The 11,430-nt window shown below is 41.4% G+C and overlaps 1 long non-coding RNA gene across 1 annotated transcript in view; it reads left to right on the top strand.

Annotated features, from left to right (window-relative positions):
• Window positions 1-4,875: 4,875 nt before the first annotated feature.
• The window catches only part of LOC134318255 (uncharacterized), a 35,002-nt gene continuing 28,447 nt past the window's right edge, over window positions 4,876-11,430 (top strand). The window contains exon 1 of the long non-coding RNA XR_010013363.1: window positions 4,876-5,125. This is a non-coding gene — a long non-coding RNA (uncharacterized LOC134318255). The remainder of the gene's footprint in view (window positions 5,126-11,430) is intronic.

Genomic DNA, 11,430 nt, shown 5'->3' with positions numbered 1-11,430 from the left:
GTCAGTAATTGTAGAACTACAAAGTGCTTCTATATGGTAAGTAGAGCTGATAAAATGGACAGTGAGTGTTGAAACAAGGAGGTGATTTTAATGTTATGACTGATCAGTGTATATCAGATATACTACACAATCCCAAATCAGGAAAAGATAGGCTGTATGGAAAACGCAAATTAAAAATGTGTTTCTTACGTTTACTTTGACTTTTTATTGCAGACAGTACAAAGCCAAAATATTTTATGTTTGTCTGCTACACTAAGTTTTATTTGTTAATAGTCAAGTCAAAAATATTTATACAGCGCTTTTTACAATGGACATTGTCTCAAAGCAACTTTACAGAATCCAGGACTGACAGACCAAAAACCCCTGTTGAGCAAGCCCAGGGTGACAGTGGCAAGAAAAAACTCTCTTAAAAATACAGGAAGCAACCTTGAGAGGAACCAGACTCAGCAGGGACCCCCATCCTCCACAGTGGCATTTCGGGCCTGCAACACATTATAAAAAACTGGGACAGCAAAGCATTTACCTCTTTGTAATGTCGCCATTCCTTTTCATAGACCTTAAAAGATGTTTTGGCACCGAGGACACCAAGCGATGAAGTAGTCTTTCTGCAGGGTGTGCAATAGTACAGGGTTGTTGTCACATTTAAGATTCTCAAAACATTTCTATTCGTGACAGGTCAAGTCTGCAGGCAGGCCAGTCCAGTACCCGTACCCTCTTCTTCCACAACCATGCCTTTGTAATGTGTGCAGCATGTGGTTTTGCATTGTCTTGTTGATAATGCATGGACGTGCCTGGAAAAGATGTAGTCTTGAAGGCATAATTTTAATGTACTTTACTGCATTAATGCTGCCACAGAAGTGCAAATTACATTTGCCAAGGGCACGGAAACAACCACATACCATGACAGACCTTGGCTTGTGGACTTGTTGCTGATAACAGTTTGGGTGGTCCTTTTTGTTTTCTGTCCGGAGCAGACCGTGTCCGTTTTCTTCCAGAGGAGTTTCGGAATACTTACTCGTCTGATCACAATGCCCTTTCCACTGTGTGATGGTCCATCCCAGGTATCAAGAGCCCAGAGAACTTAACACTGCTTATGGACATGGTTAACCTAAGCCTTCTTTTTTTGTGAATGGCATCTGCGTATGTAATTCCATATTGCAGTGCTTGACAAAGGCTTGCAAACGTAATCTCATGCCTATATGGTTATATCAGCTGTTGATGAATGAGGGATCAGAGATCAGGAGTGTTCAGCTTAGGCTTGCACCCTGGGCTTTTGAATGCTAAAAAATCATGAAACTTGATTAGTTTATTAATAGACTGACTGACTACCTTTGTCTGCTGTTTACCTAGAAAAGCTCCTTGGCCCATTTTTATTCAAAGCTGCAGACTATTCATGTAATACAATTATGCCACTGTTGGATTTCCCTGTGGCATGTTGAGATTCTATTCTTGAACCTCCCTACTTTGAGGCCAGAGGTAAAGCCGGGGTTGCCATGGTCACGGACTAGAACCTACCTTTAAATACTCTGGCTGCTTTTTCTCTTACCTCTCAGGCAATTCAGAATCATTTTAAGAATAATGAATAAGGGTGCGTTAGACTACACAGCAAACAGCTCATAGCTGATTATTAAACATACAGTAGAGTAAAATATTAAATCAAATCTTTCTAGCAATTACGTCAACTAGGTTAGCAACAAAAAACTGAAGCATAAGACCAAGTAATATTCTGCTCTGTTCTGTTTTAGGCCCCATATCTTGCAAAGTTCTTAGCACATTCTGGAAGCTGTCAGTAAATATATATGTTTAGAAAATAAATTAAAAACCAGTGACCAGCCCCTTGTCTGTAAACAGTAAAACACATTTGTCCCTCAGTTCTTACAAGTCTCCTGTCTTTGCTGCTGATAAGCATCCCCATAGCATGATGTGACCACGACCATGTTTCACTGCAAGGATGCTATTAGCCAGGTGATGTGCAGTGCCCGTTTTTGCCAGACACAGTGCTTCCTGTTTTGGCCGAAAAGTATCACAGGGTCACAGGGGGGTACTGAAGCCTATCCCAGCTTTTCAATGGGTGCAAGGCCACACAGTAACACCCTGGACGGGGCGCCAGTCCATCTCAGGGCAGACACACATACACACACCAATTCAGTGTCTCCTGACCTTTACATATTGTTTAGCAAACTCCAAGTAGGCTGTCAATAGTGGCCTTTGTTTTGCTAATCTGCAATAAATGACTGATTGATAGAGTGCTGTAGAGGCAAAGTTGTCCATCCAACAGATTCTCCAATGTCTGCAAAAAACTTTTGTAACTCTTTTTGAGTTATTATTGGGTTTTATTGGGTTATTATTATCTTACATAACTTCCCAGGATGCCTGATTTGGCCAGACAGCTAGCTATAGAAAGGTTTAAAGTTGTTCCATGCTTCTTCCATTTCAGTATTATTGAGGGCCATGTGGTCCTGGGAGCACTCAAAGCCATAAAGTTGTTTATATCTTTGCCCTGATCTATGCCTTAGCACAGTTTGATCACTGAGAGTCACAGACAATTAGTTCCCTTGACTTCAAGACTTGTTTTTTTTTGTTTTGTTCTGACAATGTAATGCAAATTAAGGGGCCTCATAAACATGTCCAATCAGATTACAACAGGTGGACTTTAACTGAGTTCGACTTTAACTTGTTATCTCAAGGATAATTAAAGCAAACAGAATGCACCTGATCACATTTTGGAGTGCCACAGCAAATGATTTAAATGCTTTTGAGAATATAAGATTTCAGTTTCTGATCTCTAATTAATAATAATAATAATAATAATAATAATAATAATAATAATAATAATAATAATAACCTGTAAAAACTTCAACTCATCATTATGTGTGATTAAGTGCAAAATAATGGGAAAAAATGGCAATTATAAAGATTTAAAATTAAAACACACAAACACACACACACACACACACCTGGGGGGACTTTTCTTTTCTCCATTGCATGTTTTTCTTATCTCTAGACTGCATGTTTTTGGACTTTGGAAGGAAACCGAAACACCTGAAGGAAACCCTCAGACAGGGAAGAACAAGCAAACTCCACACAGAAAGGACCCAGACCTCTCCACCTGGGAATCTAACCCAGGACCTTCTTGCTGTAAGGTGACAGTGCTACTTGCAGTGCTACTAGATTTAACTTGGTAATGAATATATGATTTGTACTGAAAACATTGTACTGTATTACATTTGGGAAAATAGAAGCATAGAGGTCACTACCTTTGGTGCCATACAGCCTTGATCAAATAACCAGTTTAATTCAGTTTTCTTCTATTAAATATTTATGCAAATAAAAGCATGGGAAGAGGCTCCATCTGGTGTTCATTATAATGAAGTGGCAAGAAATTATTGTTAAACTCACTGTACATTTTTTTTGTGTGTGTTAGTTTTCAAGAACCGGTTTATTCTGATTAGGGTCGCGGTGGGTCCATAAGTCACCCAGAACCAAAAAACGCAGGGCAAGTACACACCCGGCACCTTACATCCACTTACACCTTAAAGCTATTTTTAGCAGTAAATCTACTGTACTTATGCTATTAGCAAAAAAGTACATGAGACTGCCACCTCGTACATGTCACATAGTGGTGGTAAATTCGGTTCATTTTATGGACTTGGGTTAAAGTCACTCAAATGTGATCCGGTTCACTTGAGTCATTGGTACTGACATCTTCATTGCGATTGATTTACTGCATGAAAATGCATCCAAATATCTCTTGTCTTCCGTGCACTCATCTTCTGTAAATAAATCCGTCTCTCTTAATTCTCCTGGCACCTCACACTTGACAAGTGGACACTTTTTTCTAAGAGGAATCTTGATGATGGGGGATAGGGACATGGAGGGGGAGAAAGGGGTGGACTCACCTACCAATCAGATGAGTATATTAATGGATCAAGGGTTTAAGGGGGATGGTCAACAACAAATTGCCATGGTAACTTGACCCAGTCAGGCAGCCACAGTGGCACCAAAACAGTCAATAAATTACCATGGAGAAGGGCTATGATACTCCTTATGTGGTACAGTCCTAAAGTAGCCTGTATGTGTGGTGCACTTAAGGGAACAACACAGGAAAGAAAAATACTGTAGAATGGCATCTGTTACTGTGTGATCAATTAGTAAGCCTATGCATCGATCAGTGCGAGGACTGAGGGGAGGGAAAACTAGAGCGCACCCGCTGCACCTGTATCATATATAAAGTGATGCAGCTGTGAGTGGTACTGAAAGTGTCCTGTGTCCTTTATTATTTTCTATCATCCCCTCTCTCAGGTATGAATAAATTGCATAAGCAATATGTGTAATATATAAAGAGATAATCGCTTGTGAAGTTCAGTGTCATTTGTTTAATAGTAAATGTATTGTTTTAGTCAGTGTTTATAAACGGCAGGTAGCCGGCTATGCTAATTAGCACCGCGCTCCGGTTTAAGCTAAGCTAGCGACTTCGGTTCCAAGAAGTTGTGTTCAGTTTAAAGAGATATTTTGTAATATTTGCAATTCTAGTTTTTTGTTGTTAATATTTTATATAAAACGAATTATTAGTGAAGTGAATGATTAGTTAATGTGTATAAGCTGAGTATTTATGTTATTTGATCTCAAGTTATGGATAAATGTATTATTATATATGATATTTTATATATATACAGTATATATATATATATATATATATATATACAGTATATATATATATATATATATATATATATATATATATATATATATATATATACATTGTTTTTATATATTAAATATATTATTAGTGTGTTTAACATAAACTGTGTTTGGTGTTGTAATGTGTTTAGAGAACTGAATGTAATTAATCTTGGTTCTGTGCATAAATCATATATAAAGTGATGCAGCTGTGAGTGGTACTGAAAGTGTCCTGTGTCCTTTATTATTTTCTATCATCCCCTCTCTCAGGGGCGTAACATTTTGGAGGCACCGCTGGGATGAGTGCGACGGAGATCAGCCATCTAAGGAGGATTGTTGAACTCAGCCGTCATTCAGCCCCTCAACCGTGTGTGCAAGCAGTAAGAAAACGAACAGTGGAGTTGTGAGTCAGAGACAGGACGCTGGTCATCTGAGTTAACTGGAGGTAACAGGAGAGCCATAGCTACTGCTCTTTCAAAACGGGCTACCACTATACTTCATTACTGTGTACATTGCAACTAGTGAAATGGATTCCTCAGAGCTAGAGAGATTACAGCTGGAGATATTAGAACATTTATGTCAACTATCCAGGGAAAATCTGGTGGAATTGTGTGACATTTTAACAACTGCAGGACCAAATTTCGAACATGTGGCAGGCAAAAGCAGGATGTTTATTGTTACACTAATTAATAACTATTTGCACAGAAAGGAGCTAGAGGAGCTAGAGGACCAAGGAATGTCAACTTTGCTTAGTCTAAAGTACAAAATTCTAGAACTAAACGCAGAGGGTGAGGTGCAAGCAGTGAAGCCTGTTGACCAGCCTGACATGCTTTCTCCTGGTGAGCCACAAAGTGTAGAACAGAAAGAGCAGACTTTAGAGCACAAGCTCATAAAACAGATTGAAGAAATGCAGTTTCAGCTTTCATCTATTCAGAAACAGACTAAGAATGTAAGGGAAATCAAAGGGCTTCAGAAAACCGCTACCTCTAGCATGCCACTTCAAAACACTGTCCAGTATCAAACACTCCCACTCTGGCCCAAGGATTTCAAAATATCAGATCAAATTGGAGAGCCAGGACAGAAAGACCGGCTAACTTTTTCAAGCTTAGCTCGCCAAATCGAACATGGTTTAAACAAGGGTTTTCCTTAAATGGAGATTGTGGACGCAGTGATCAGGGCCAAAAAAATTAAACACAGCATGTTCCTATGAAACAGAAAGGCATAATAAAAGAAAGATGATAGTGCCACAGCGACCTGTTGCTGTCCATTCTACACACTCAGAAGTCACACCTGCGGAAAATAAAGAAAAAGTGAGTCAAACAAAACCGTGTAAGATGCATCCAGACGTACTTTCTGAACTGAAGGAAGTAAAATCAGGTATGGCTTTGCTAAAAGAGCTTAGAGCAGAGGTGTCCCAAATTAAGGAGTCTATGCAACAACCCTTTTACTCTCCCCAGCTGCACTCGACTCAGACTGAAGGACCAAGTCAAAAACCACAAAGTCCACCATATTAACCAACCACGTTCCCAGGGCGGCAAGGCGAAATGGCTCAGCACCACATGAAAGCAATAAGGCCGTATCCGTTCGCTCCACAGTACTTTGTCCCACCACCACGACGCAGGAGAGGGTGTTTCCAATGTCAGCAACAAGGGACTGAAGCAAATTGCATGCACTGTTTCAGGTGTGGTAGCGATGAACATTTTATGGCTGGCTGCAGAGCTAAAGGGCAAAGACAAGTAAAGCAGGGATCTTTAAACGAGGAGGGGTCGCTTCCACGGGGCGGGGAGTGGCCAACCACATTGTAATGCCCCAAATGTGCATCTCCTGTGGAGGAAAGAGAGAAGCAAAGGAGCTGAGACAATGTACGCAGTGCAAACAAGTGCTATACTGCTCCAAAGCATGCCAAGCAAACCACTGGGGTATTCATAAGCAACAATGTGCTTTATCTTCCTGCATGACGACCCATACAACGATTCAAAATAGAAAGAAAATAGTTGAAATGGCTCCGTTAATAGGCACTAAATGTCTGGTAGACTGCTATATACAAGATCAGATGGTAAGGGCACTGTGGGATTCAGGATCTCAAGTAACTATCATGGATGAGCAATGGAAAATCACACACTTACCAGATGTCAAATTAAAGGCGCTCTCTGAAATTTTGGATGCAGAAGACACACTGAATGTAGTGGCCGCGAATGGAGAGAGTATGCCTTACACCGGTTGGGTAGAAGTGACTTTTAAGTTGGCCTCTGAGACAACATGCACCACAGAGGTAGTTGTTCCTGCCCTTGTGATGAAAGGTGGCACACTAGCTCAACCAATTATAGGTTCCAATGTGATAGCACTTATTGTGGGCATTGAAATGGAACAGACTGGCCAGAAAGATAAAGAACAGATCATTCAAAGTATTAGAGCAGCTTTTCCAGACCTCCCTATGAACAATGCACAAGCCCTGGTGGAACAGGTGAGCGCTAAACAAATAATGGAGTATGATGTCAAGACAACAAAAGAAGTTGTCAGAATACCAAAACGCACATCCCTTCAGGTTGAGTGTCGTGTACAAATGAAACCAGTACAGGAAGACACTACATTACTGTTCGAACCCACTGTCAATACAGGATGGCCTGATGGACTTGAATTTTCAGAGACACTAGTGGACCTAGGAAAGAATACAAAGCCATTTATCACTGTAAGTGTGTGTAATTGCACTGATCATGACATCATGTTGGCTGGAACGATGGTTGTTGGAACTGTGCAACCAATTCAAACAGTTTATTCAGCCACTGTAATAGAGGGTTGTCGTCCATCAGTCCAAGCCACAGTAAGCCATGTAGGAGTGGAGGAAGACCAAGCCGCTGGTGAGGGGTGGGATCCTCCAGTCGACCTAAGTCATCTTGATGAGCCAGAGAGAGAAGTGGTGCAGAAAATGCTGAGAGAAGAGTCTAGTTCGTTTGCAAAATCCGACAACGACATTGGCTGCATTAATAAACTACAGCTTGGCATAACACTAAAAGACACGGAACCTGTTGCAAAGGCTTACCTGAGTGTGCCAAAGTCCTTGTATAAGGAAATGAAAGACTATTTACATGACCTCATTGCACAGGGCTGGGTGACAAAATCAAAGTCCCCTTATGCATCTCCTGTGGTCTGTGTCCGAAAAAACGATGGAACACTCCGCTTGTGTACCGACTACCGACAATTAAACAGAAAGACCATTCCTGACCGACAGCCCATTCCTAGGGTGCAAGATGTTATGGATGGCCTTGGAGGCAACTCATGGTTTTCTTTATTGGATCAGGGGAAGGCCTACCACCAGGGGTTCATGACCAGAGAAAGTCAGCTAATGACTGCTTTTGTTACCCCTTGGGGCCTATATGAATGGATCAGGATCCCATTTGGCCTCATGAATGCACCAGCTGCCTTCCAGAGGTGCATGGAGGAATGTCTGGAGGGGCTGAGAGACGAGATATGTATCCCATATTTGGATGATACAATTGTGTTAAGTAAGTCTTTTGAGGATCACATTAACAATGTGAGGTTAGTGCTGCGGCAACTGAGACAGTACGGTATTAAGTTGAAGCCAAGTAAATGTGAACTGTTCAAACAAGAGGTCCGTTATTTGGGACGTATCGTGTCAGCTGAGGGCAGTAGAATAGATCCAGTGGATACTGTGGCAGTGAGAGCACTGAAGGAGAGAAAACCTAAAACTGTGGGAGAATTGAGAGCAATAATGGGCTTATCTCGGATGCCTGTGGATATGGGGGATATGATGAGGGAGTGTACGGAGGAACTTTCCCTTAATGCAGTGCAAGCAGCGATTGCATCAGTAGAAGCTCCGGATTCCAATGCCGCCTGGTCCATGGCTATATCTGTCCAGTGTGTCGACATGTGTGAACCAGCACGTGAGCCCCTGTCAAACGAAGAAATATACAGAGCTCAAAGAGATGATGTCTGTATTCGGCCAGTTCTGGAGTATAAGGACTCAAACACGCGCCCTACTGGTCACAAGTTAGGGAAGCTGGGAATCCAAAGCAAACGCCTGCTTCGCGAATGGGAACGACTTGTTTTCGACGAAAAGGGCATTTTATACCGTGAGACAGCCACGAGAAAACAGTTGGTCCTGCCACAAAAATACAAGGAGATGGTTCTGAAAGAATTGCACGATGGAATGGGTCATCAAGGAGTGGACCGCACAGTGTCACTAATTAGAGACAGGTTCTTCTGGCCTAATTTGAAAAGGGATGTTGAGCACTATGTTTCCCATTCATGTGTGTGTTTGAAACAGAAGAAGCCAAGTAGGGAAACTAGAGCCCCTCTCACGAACATCATTACTTCACAACCCTTTGAACTGGTGTCAATTGACTTCCTTCACTTGGACAGATGCTCAGGTGGTTACGAGTATATTTTGGTAGTAGTTGACCATTTCACACGTTTCGCACAGGCATACGCTACAACGTCAAAATCGGCCAAGACTGTAGCTGATAAGATATTTGGTGACTACGGCATTGAAGTTTGGGTTTCCTATGCGGATCCACCATGATCAGGGAGGTGAATTTGAAAATCAACTTTTTGCTCAACTGAAAATAAATTGCGGTGTGACTGGTTCTAGGACGACCCCGTACCACCCTCAAGGGAACGGTCAGGTGGAGCGTTTTACTAGAACCCTGCTCCAGATTGAACAGTTGAAGACGCTGACGGAAAGAGAGAAATCGAGTTGGAAGGATTCGTTAAATAAGCTTGTTTATGCTTACAACTGTACTCGCAGTGAGGTCACTGGGTTTTCTCCTTTTTACCTTCTTTATGGTCGGCCACCAAGACTGCCTATTGACCTTTTATTTCGTCTGACCCCTGAAAATGGGACAAGTGACCATCAGGAATATGTAAACAGATGGAAATCTGGAATGCAGGAGGCTTATAAGATTGCAAGTGAGAACGCCAAGAAGTCTGCCGAGAGAGGAAAAAGAAATTACGATAAGAAAATTCGGAGTTCTTTGTTGCAAGAAGGGGATCGCGTTCTTGTAAGAAATATGACACCAAGAGGCGTAACGGGCAAACTTCGAAATCATTGGGAGGAAAATACGACAGGTGAATAAAGACATTCCGATCTATGAGGTTGTTCCAGAGCAAGGAAAAGGGAGAGGAAGCAGAATCCTCCACCGTAATCTCTTGTTACCATGTGACTACTTGCCTTTGGAGATCCAACTCAAGACAGCAAACTCAAAGAGCAAAACAGTGAGTGCTGATAATCAAGTTACTGGGTTGGAAAATGTGCCCCAGCCAATTGAGGTTCGGGATAAAGACTGTGCTTTGGGTCAGGACATTGAGTCAGAGATGGCCGCGGACGAGGAACAACCAGTTCAGCAGGAAAGTACCTCGGAAGAAGACACCTCACTGCCTCTGTGCACTACCGCAAATAAAGATGATGAGGAAGCGGAGTTGGAGCATGGGCATCAGCGACCGCAAAGAGAAAGGCGAGCACCAAAGGTATTCACCTATGAATTACTCCGTAATCCAGTTTGCTATTATGCATCTTTTTCAGAAAGTGATACTCGACCACACCCACACCACTGGCCTCAGAATGGGGCGTATACGATGAGACCCTGTATGGACCCTACTCAGTTTTACTTTCCCCCATGGCATTATCAGTCAGTACCCCTGTATAGTTTCTAAGGCAAGGACATCTAAAGTAAGTGATAATAACAGAGATATTTTATATAACAGAAATATTGGATATTGGGACGATGTTCAACAAACAGTACTCTCGGACTCATACACACATACGATTGCCTAACACTTTTGACTGTTGAATTAACAGAAATGTTGTGCAAATGTGCATCATCAAAATATTTAAGGACTGTTAAACTTGTAGACTGTTGTCACATACAAAACACTTGCAACATTCATGGACTGTGGACAAACAGCATGGTTATGCTCACATACCTGTGGGATATGGACATAAAAGAGAAAAACAAAAGACACTTCATACTAGTGGACTCTAATGAATGCTGATGGATATATATATTTTTTTTTTGTTATTTGCAGTAGGGATTTATCTGAAAGAGAAAAAAGGGACAATTTATTCAAAAGGACTTTAACATTGAATATGTATGTACCTTACGGTTGGTCTAGACATTAATGTTCAAACATATTGTTTGAGATGTCGGGACGACATCTATGTTGATGGAGAGTGTGTGGTGCACTTAAGGGAACAACACAGGAAAGAAAAATAGAATGGCATCTGTTACTGTGTGATCGATTAGTAAGCCTGTGCATCGATCAGTGCGAGGACTGAGGGGAGAGAAAAACTAGAGGGCACCCGCTGCACCTGTATCATATATCCACGATTTTCCAGGCAACCCAATGGGGGCTGCCATGACACCTCCCTATTTCCGTTTGCCGGTTTTTCGTTTCCGGTTGCGTTAGATTTGCTGTAGTACTAACTACAACATTATTAAACTACTTTGGTAAGAACTGCATGGTTTAAATATGAGCTCGGGCTCGACGTGTGCTGCTCTCGGGTGCCACAACAATTCAGAGAAATTAAAGCTGTTATTGGAAAGTACACGCTTTAAACACCAGCGGATTTGTAAACACTGTCCGTGCCCTGCACCTTATGTGTTACATTCCATAATAATATAATAATAATATTAATTATATGATAATTATTATTTATTAATAATATTATATATAATATCGTATAATGCAGTTTCACTTTGTATGGTCCAAAATTTTAGAGAGCGTTACCCTGTT

This window comes from Trichomycterus rosablanca, chromosome 7 (genome assembly GCF_030014385.1).
Source record: "Trichomycterus rosablanca isolate fTriRos1 chromosome 7, fTriRos1.hap1, whole genome shotgun sequence".
Lineage (NCBI taxonomy): Eukaryota > Metazoa > Chordata > Actinopteri > Siluriformes > Trichomycteridae > Trichomycterus > Trichomycterus rosablanca.
The sequence above is the reverse complement of the archived record's forward strand: the minus strand, read 5'-3'. Positions and strand labels throughout refer to the sequence as shown.